Source organism: Maylandia zebra, linkage group LG20, assembly GCF_041146795.1.
Source record: "Maylandia zebra isolate NMK-2024a linkage group LG20, Mzebra_GT3a, whole genome shotgun sequence".
Lineage (NCBI taxonomy): Eukaryota > Metazoa > Chordata > Actinopteri > Cichliformes > Cichlidae > Maylandia > Maylandia zebra.
In genome coordinates, this window is record NC_135186.1 from 20,704,335 (window position 1) to 20,712,954 (window position 8,620).

The following is an 8,620-nucleotide window of genomic DNA, read 5'->3' on the forward strand; positions in this document are numbered from 1 at the left end:
CACAGACTCTCACTTTATTGTGCAGACTAACGCGGGCCAGTGGGTACACCGTATCCAAAAGTGGGGAAATCGATTTCCCCACTTTTCCATTGTATTCCAGCTGTGTTTGGAGTGCAGTGAATCCTGTTAATGGCTACTGATCATATCCATGGATGCTTCTATGTAGATTGTTCACTGTGCAGTGAAGCATCCATGAATGTTCAAATTATTTTGTGATTTTTTTTTTTTTTTTTTTTACATTTTTTGTTCAACATTTATTTTTCCACCTCAGTGTGTCTCCTGTCTCTCCTTCGTCCTTGTTTCATCTTTGCACTGCCACAAACGCACAAACACTGCAGTTATAATGCTAAACCTAGCTTAGCATTATAACTGCAGTGTTCACTTTGACTATGTGCCAACTCTCACCTCTTACCGCTCTCCTCCCTGCTCGCTCTCTGTCTTTGTAAAAGGTGAAACATCATTGACAGTAAAGTTTAGAACAGATTATAACTGAATATGGGCTCCTTGGCTAGTGCTGGAACTCGGGCTGTACCACACTAGCAGTTCTGAAAGCTAAAATTAGCTAATGATAGCTAGTGATCCAGCCGGTGTTAGGAATCATTTTAACTCTATTTAGTGTAGTGATGGGCTTTCCGGCTCTTTTTAGAGAACCGGCTCTTTCGGCTCGGCTCACTAAAAAGACAACTCTTTCGGCTCCGAACCAGCTCCAAAAACTCCAAAAAGCATGTACAAACTCCAAAACACATTTCTAGCGTTAACTGAACTTCCAAAACAGAGCTACCTAGATCACTTAAATTACACAATTGAAAGCATATGTGTATTGTTTGTGTATTTATACACAAGCACTCATATATATTCAAATAATTAAAAAAAAAAGTTCATTTACCTGTTACTACCACACTAGGTAACAAAAGCTCAACACTGCCCCTAGCATCTTTGAGCACTTCTGTTGTCCTTTGTACGTGTTTTGGTGTTTTTACGTGCTTTGTCTCTAGGGGCCACCGTAAATATACTTTTATTTATTCACTCCACATAAAATGTAATAAATAAATCATATAATACAAAAACAAAATATTCACATTTTAACTTTTAACTATTTAAATTTTCAGCTTTTTCCTTTTAAACAAATTTAAAATGAAACAACACAAAACACAGCAAACCACAACACAATTAAGTAAATTAAAATATAAAACAAAAAGAAGATGCACATTCTCTGTCATATGGGCCTGCATGAATAAACTTTCTAAATCCTTTATCAGCTGCAACTGAAAATAGTTGTGGATGATTACTATACCTGTCTCTCCCTCCTGCTCTGTATGTTCCTGTGCTACTGAGAGTGTAACTCCCGCCCCTCCCCCCTCTTCCCAGCGCAAAGCACAAGGCTGGTATGAGGAGTAAAGCAGAAAAAAGTGTGAGAGAGCGGGTGAGAGAAAGAAAAAAACAAAAACCCTCGGCTTGCGATAAGGAGCTGGCTCGCGTCGTTCACATCAAAGACCCGGCTCTAAGCCGTTTCGTTCGCGACCGACACATCACTAATTTAGTGGGCAAACGTACACGAGCAGGCAGTTTGTAAGTCACGTTAACTGTAGTATCAGTATTGTGGTTGCTAACGTTTTAGGTAACGTGTTTTGAATCAGCTCCACTGATTTGCCTCATGCTTCCCAGAAACGTAAATAAAAAAATTAAGACTAAATCAAGACTCCTGTGCAATATCACAATTAGAATAAGATATAAAATGATTCCGATTTTTAGTGAATAACTGAAATTTAACATAAAAAATCCATGTATGTACATATATGAACGTTTATATATTTTTATATACACTCCCACAGTGCTCTCAGCAGCTCAGTCAGTTCCAGCGTGGTACCATGATAGGATGCCACCTGTGCAACAAGTCCAGTTATCATTGCTGCTAAATATTCCAAAGGCAGCTGTTCGTAGTATTTTAACAAAGTGGAAGTGACTGAGAATGACAGCAGGGTCAGCGGATGCTGAGGGATATGCAGAGGTCACAAACTGTCTGCAGTCGATCCCTACAGGCCTCCAAACTTCATGTAACCTCCAGATTGGCTCAAGAACAATGTTTAGAAAGTTTCATGGAATGGGTTTCCATGGACGAGCAGCTGCATACAAGCCTAACATCATCAAATGCAAAGTGTCGGATGCAGCACACCAAGACATTTGGGACAATTTCATGCTCCCAACTTTATGGTTTAGGGATGGCCCCATCCTGTTTACACATGATTGTGCACTAATGCAAAAAAGCAAGGTCAATGAAGACGGGTGGGTTTGGTGTGCGGCCTGAGTCCTGGCCTCAACCTGCCAGGACACCTTTGGGATGAATTAGAGCTTAAACTGCAAACGAGGCATTCTCATCCAAAATTAGTGTCTGACCTCACAAATACGCTTCTGGCAGATGCTCAAAGATTATCTAAACACTCTCCAACCTTGTGGAAAGCCTTCCCAAAAGACTTGAAGCTGTTATACATGAAAAAGGGTGAGCCAGCATCTTATTAAACCCTATAGAGCAGGGGTAGGCAACTCCAGGCCTCGAGGGCCAGTGTCCTGCAGGTTTTAGATGAGTCCTTGATCCAACACAGCTGATTTAAATGGCTAAATGACCTCCTCAACGGCTGTGTCATAATTAAGAGACTGCACGCTTGAAGTACGCGCACTACGCGTACTACGTACGGTGTGTACTATAAGTACGAGAAGTGCGGAAGTGAGAGGCTTGTGAAATGGGACGGTATACGCATCGTCGCGCTGTTCAGGTTGCCTAGCAACCATGATACTAACCGCGAGACACGTTACATACAGCATTGTTTGACAGAAATGAAGGAGAAAAATGTTTTGTTGGTCATTCAGTTTTGTCATGACATCACTTTGATTAGTTGAGTATCTGAGGCTGAGACCACAGGACTGTAAAACATGATTGTTGGGCTTCATTTCTGTGCTGAACAGTCATTTAAGATTAGTTAGTAAATAACAATTAGTTAATGTTGTTCATGAGACTAAAGTCATCTCACTGTGGCAATGTAAATATAATATGGCCAATATTATAGTATTGTCAGATTATTATGATTGAGATATATATATATATATATATATATATATATATATATATATATATATATATATATATATATATATATACATATATATATATATATATACACTGAACAAAAATATAAACGCAACACTTTTGTTTTTGCTCCCATTCCCCATGGGATGGACGTAGAGACCTAAAATTCATTCCAGATACACAATATAACCATCCCTCCCAAACAGTGGTCACAAATCAGTCCAAATGTGTGGTAGTGGGCACATCTGCTATATTGAGATAATCCATCCCACCTCACAGGTGTGCCACATCAGGATGCTGATCTGACACCATGAGTAGTCCACAGGTGTACCTCAGACTGCCCACAACAAAAGGCCACCCTGGAAGTTTACAGTTTTTTGTTCTATTGGGGGTCTGGGGACCCAGAACCGGTCAGTATCTGGTGTGACCACCATTTGCCTCATGCAGTGCAACACATCGTCGCATGGAGTCTATCAGATTGTCAATTGTGGCCTGTGGAATGTTGGTCCACTCCACTTCAATGGCTGTGCGAGGTTGTTGGATATTCGTGGGAACTGGTACACGCTGTCGTATACGCCGGTCAAGCACATCCCGAACATGCTCAATGGGTGACATGTCCGGTGAGTATGCTGGCCATGCAAGAACTGGGACATTCTCAGCTGCCATCTGCCCTGAACAATGTGAACCATGATTCATCCGTGAAGCGCACACCTCTCCAACATGCCAGACGCCATCGAATGTGAGCATTTGCCCACACAAGTCTGTTACGGCGACGAGCTGGAGTCAGGTCAAGACCCCGATGAGGACGACGGGCATGCAGTTGAGCGTCCCTGAGATGGTTTCTGACAGTTTGTGCAGAAATTGTTTGGTTGTGCAAACCAATTGTTCCAGCAGCTGTCTGGGTGGCTGGTCTCAGACGATGTTGGAGGTGAACCTGCTGGATGTGGAGGTCCTGGGCTGGTGTGGTTACACAAGGTCTGCGGTTGTGAGGCCGGTTGGATGTGCTGCCATATTCTCTGAAACGCCTGTGGAGACGGCTTATGGTTGAGAAATGAACATTCAATGCACGGGCGACAGATCTGGTTGACATTCCTGCTGTATATATATATATATATATATATATATATATATATATCACTGACTTTCAGCTTGTTGTGTTTGTGGATATATGACTGACTTTAATTATTACACATTCGCACATAAATAAGTGACGTCATATTCAGTACTTTTGACAGTTCACTCTTCGGCCGCTCCATCTTATTAGGGAAATTCCATATACATAAATGTAAATTTCAAAACTCAACCCCATCATTTAATTTGTTTTTGATTGAAATTGAATATTACTTTAACTCTCTTAAATTAACTTCCAATAAAAAAGGTTTGTCATTGATTGAAATTCATTCAGAAATGTTTAACGAATGAGCTGTCACAACTTTCAAATACAAAGTTGTTATGAAGTCTGTCACATTCCCCCCTTTCTTCTTTTTTTATCCTTTATTTATTTATCCTTCTTATTTCATTGTACTGTATATTGTTACTCTTATTTGCCGTGTATGTCTACTGTACAAACTGAACTGGAATGACTGACTGTTCGCTTTATGGTTTCAATAAAGTTTGGGGAAAAAAAACAACCTCTTCAGCCGCTCCCGTCTGCCGTATTTTGCGGCAAAATTATCCACACCCACCGCCGCGTTATGAATTGTGGGATATATGGGACCACGAAGCGTGCACCGGACCATGCTTGATATTTGGGGAAATCGACGGCGCATTTGGAGCATGCATTTGAAGCACTTAAAATGCGTACTTCAAGCGTGCAGTCTCTTAATTGGGACACAGCCAACATGTCCTGAAGTTCTCCAGAGGCCTGGTAATGAACTAATCCTTTGATTCAGGTGTGTTGACACAGGGTGAGATCTAAAACCTGCAGGACACTGGCCCTCGAGGCCTAGAGTTGCCCACCCCTGCTATAGATTAAGAATGAAATGTCTTTCAAGCTCATTTGTCCCTAAGCAGGTCCAGGATTTGCGGGTCTGTACAGGAAAAGCAGTTCTAGTATATTTTTGAAACCAAGACATGAAGAACTTGAAAGGTTCATGACATGAAAGGTTCTAAAATGTTAAAATCAATTCCTCAAAGTTTTTTTTGTTTGCTGAAAAAGAAGAAAAAAACATTTGGAACAGATTTACAGCAAATATCATGACATCACAATAAACAATTAAAAATCAAATATGGATTATTTACATTTCAATCAATGCAGCACACAGTACATGAGGAGGGTGTACAGCGACCTCTGCTGGTATAATAAATGTATGCTGCAGAGCAATGTGAAGAAACATTATAAGAATATACTTGTGTGTATTGTGATGCATGTCCCTGTCAGAGGTTTTCACTGGTAAGAGACAAAGATAAAAAAGAAGACAAGCACCAGTCCCAGGTTTGAGCAGTTCTGTATTAGAGGAGAGGAAATAAGCAGACACTAGAGCTTGGAGGATGATTGACCTGGGTCAGTCGTCACATTGCTTGTTACTGCCACATTAGAGAGTACTGTGTAATTCTGTGATATCACATATTTGCCCTAACAGTCTGTCTGGTAGAAACAAGAGTAGGGGAAGAAAAATGAATCTTAAACTCAAGAGATAACAAATGCAACCAAAACACCTCTGTGTGAGCGCACTGTAACACTATGACACCAACAACACGGGATCGTTAAACCTGTTTTCTTTCTATCCTGTAGGTGAACACAAAGCCAGAAATTAATACTATACATTACTGTTACTACTGATAGTTATTTTTAGGTGTGCTGTGATACAATTTGGGGGCACTTCAGCACCCAAAGAAGGGTCTAAACTAGGGGTGGGTTTTTAAAATCGATTCATCGATTAAAATCGATTCTGGCTTGGATAACGTAAAATCGATTCATTAAAATCCTGAATCGATTTTTTTAATATAAATTTATTTTACCCGAAATGCCAGAATCTCTGGTGAAACCTCACAAAATTTCAAGAACCACCAAACAGTTAAGACAGTAAATGAGAGCAGGTACACGGATTCTGCACATAGACTTAAACACAGCGCGACCCGAATTCGATCAGAATCAGTTAGATGTTGCCTTTCTCACGGTCGGGGCTGAAAGCCGACAGCTCGCTGATTCTGATCTGTCGGCGGGTCCGCGCTTTGTGTTCACGCCCTTTATGCGCTGATTCTAAAGCTGTTAGTTTGATCTCTCTCCAAACAATATTGAATAAACATCGTCATGAATTCACTCTGACTTTTACTGTTTTGCTTCCACCACGATGCACAGCTCTCTCTCTCTCTCCCTCCCCCTCTCTCTCTTTCTCTCTCTCTCTCCCTCTCTCTCTCTCTCTGTACTTCAAGAACAGTTTCCCTTTCTTCATTATTTGCTTACTTGTTATGCACAAGTCTACTGTTGTTTACAGCGCTGTCAGCCGCTGTTTTTTTCCCTTTTACATTCTTCCGAAAAGAAAACCTCATTTCTGCTGTTCAATACTGAACAAATTTAAACTTTTTAAAATTATTCAAAATGCAAAACGCTTAGCCGTGTCTCTAATAAAACCGCTGTAACTTCAGAGGTAATGTTCATATGTTGATTAATGGTTTTCTTTCGTTTTTGATGTACTGCAGAATATTTTTATAAAATCCCAGGCCAGGAAAATCTCCTTCATGTTTTTCTGTGTTTTATCTTCAGCTACTTTGACACAAAGGCCTCTGCTGTGACGCTTACACCTGTGATAAAGTCTTGCGTGTGTCAGCTTCCTTTTTATTGATACAAAAATATGTAAATGTACTGATCTGAATTATAATATTTCTGACTGTCAAAATTTCCCAGATTTAAATCGAATCGAATCGAATTAAATCGAATCGTGGATCGAATCGATTCGGGACCTTGTGAATCGGAATTGAATCGATTCTAGAAATCAGTGACGATACCCAGGCCTAGTCTAAACTGGCCTATGCAGGACACCGACACTGTGGGGTAGAGTTGGGTTGGATGCCACATTAGAGGACACTGTTGACCTGACAGTCTGTCTGTGTTTTCGAGTGGTCAGTTTGTGGAAAACACAAAAGTTTGAGGAGAGAAAGTACTTTGTACTTTTTATGGGTCAGGGTCTTTTTTCACCTTGTTGTTGTTATATTAAAAGATAACACAATATTAGTCTCTTTTTTTAAGGGCAGTTATTAAAAGCTAAAGCCATATGTTAGCTAGGTTCAAATGTTTATCAAGAGGGCATGGGGAAAGGCAGTGGGTTTTTGTTTCTTTATGTCTTGGCACAATAGTTTGTGTTAAACCATAAACAAACAGCCAGCAGAAGGAAGAATGGCTTAGATGTGTTGTCTGCCAAAACTGATCTCACAGAGATTGTACTCCTGGAAATCCAGGGTCAGAACTGACTTGTGTGACTTTGAGTGAGTTACTGTATAGAGTTACTGGATCAAGACTAGCAACCTTTAAATAGAGAACATAAGACGTTCCTTACCTGGATGATTGAGCATCAAGATTTTAAAATGGAGAGTAGTTCAGTTTAATATTGACGTGTTTCATTTTTATTCTCAATCTTGCAAAAAAGATGTTGGGAACCTCTTTCCTTTAAAATGATATCAATGACACATCAGTTAGAAATACAAAAAATACAGCCATGGAATTTGGAATCTGTCCACAGTTGGGTTTTTTGGCTTTAACAATAGCTATATAGTACTGTAAATTCATTCCTTTCACTGCTTGTATGTAAAATATTTCATAATATTTAGCACTGCTTCAAATTCATGGGGGCATTAGGTGGTGTTCATTTTTAAACTTATTGACATCTCTATCTGAAAAACATACATAAATAATTTAATAATTTTTTTATGGTCAAAATTTAAACAACACCCCAATTTTTCCAGTTTTTCTTTTATTGAAAATTATGAAGTTTGATGTCTCATTGCACTCTGAAATGAAAGGATAGTACAAATAAAGAATTGGAGTTGTCCTGTGAGCCGCCTATCACTCAAGCTATTAACTCTCAGAAACTTACAATACAATGTATCAGACTGTTGTTGACGGTAATGGCTTTTAGTTCCAATTAAATGCAAAAATGAAAACATTTCCCATTTGGAGGCAGCACCTTAAGCTCTGATTTAATGAAGAAATGATTATTGAAAGACTTATCAATTATTAGCAATTCATGCGTAGATAGTGTAACAAGAGGTCTACCCTACATACATGTGCTGTGAGTGATACTAAACCTAAAAATAACTCTTGGTTGATTTCTAATAAAACTTTGCAGCCGAACTTTTTCATGGTTAATTATACAGTTAACTATGAATCTTTAATTATCCATTTACACTTGTGTGAAACTTTTCCCAGCATTACCAGCAATACATTATCCTGAAATTGGACTTTGAGGATCCAAAAGAGGCCACAGGGAGTCTTTAAATACCGGACAGAGCAAAAATAAATATTATTGCGAAACTTGAGGCCACTCATTTCTCTTTATGCAGAGAATAGCCTATTATTTTATAGCTGTAACTTTATTGTTT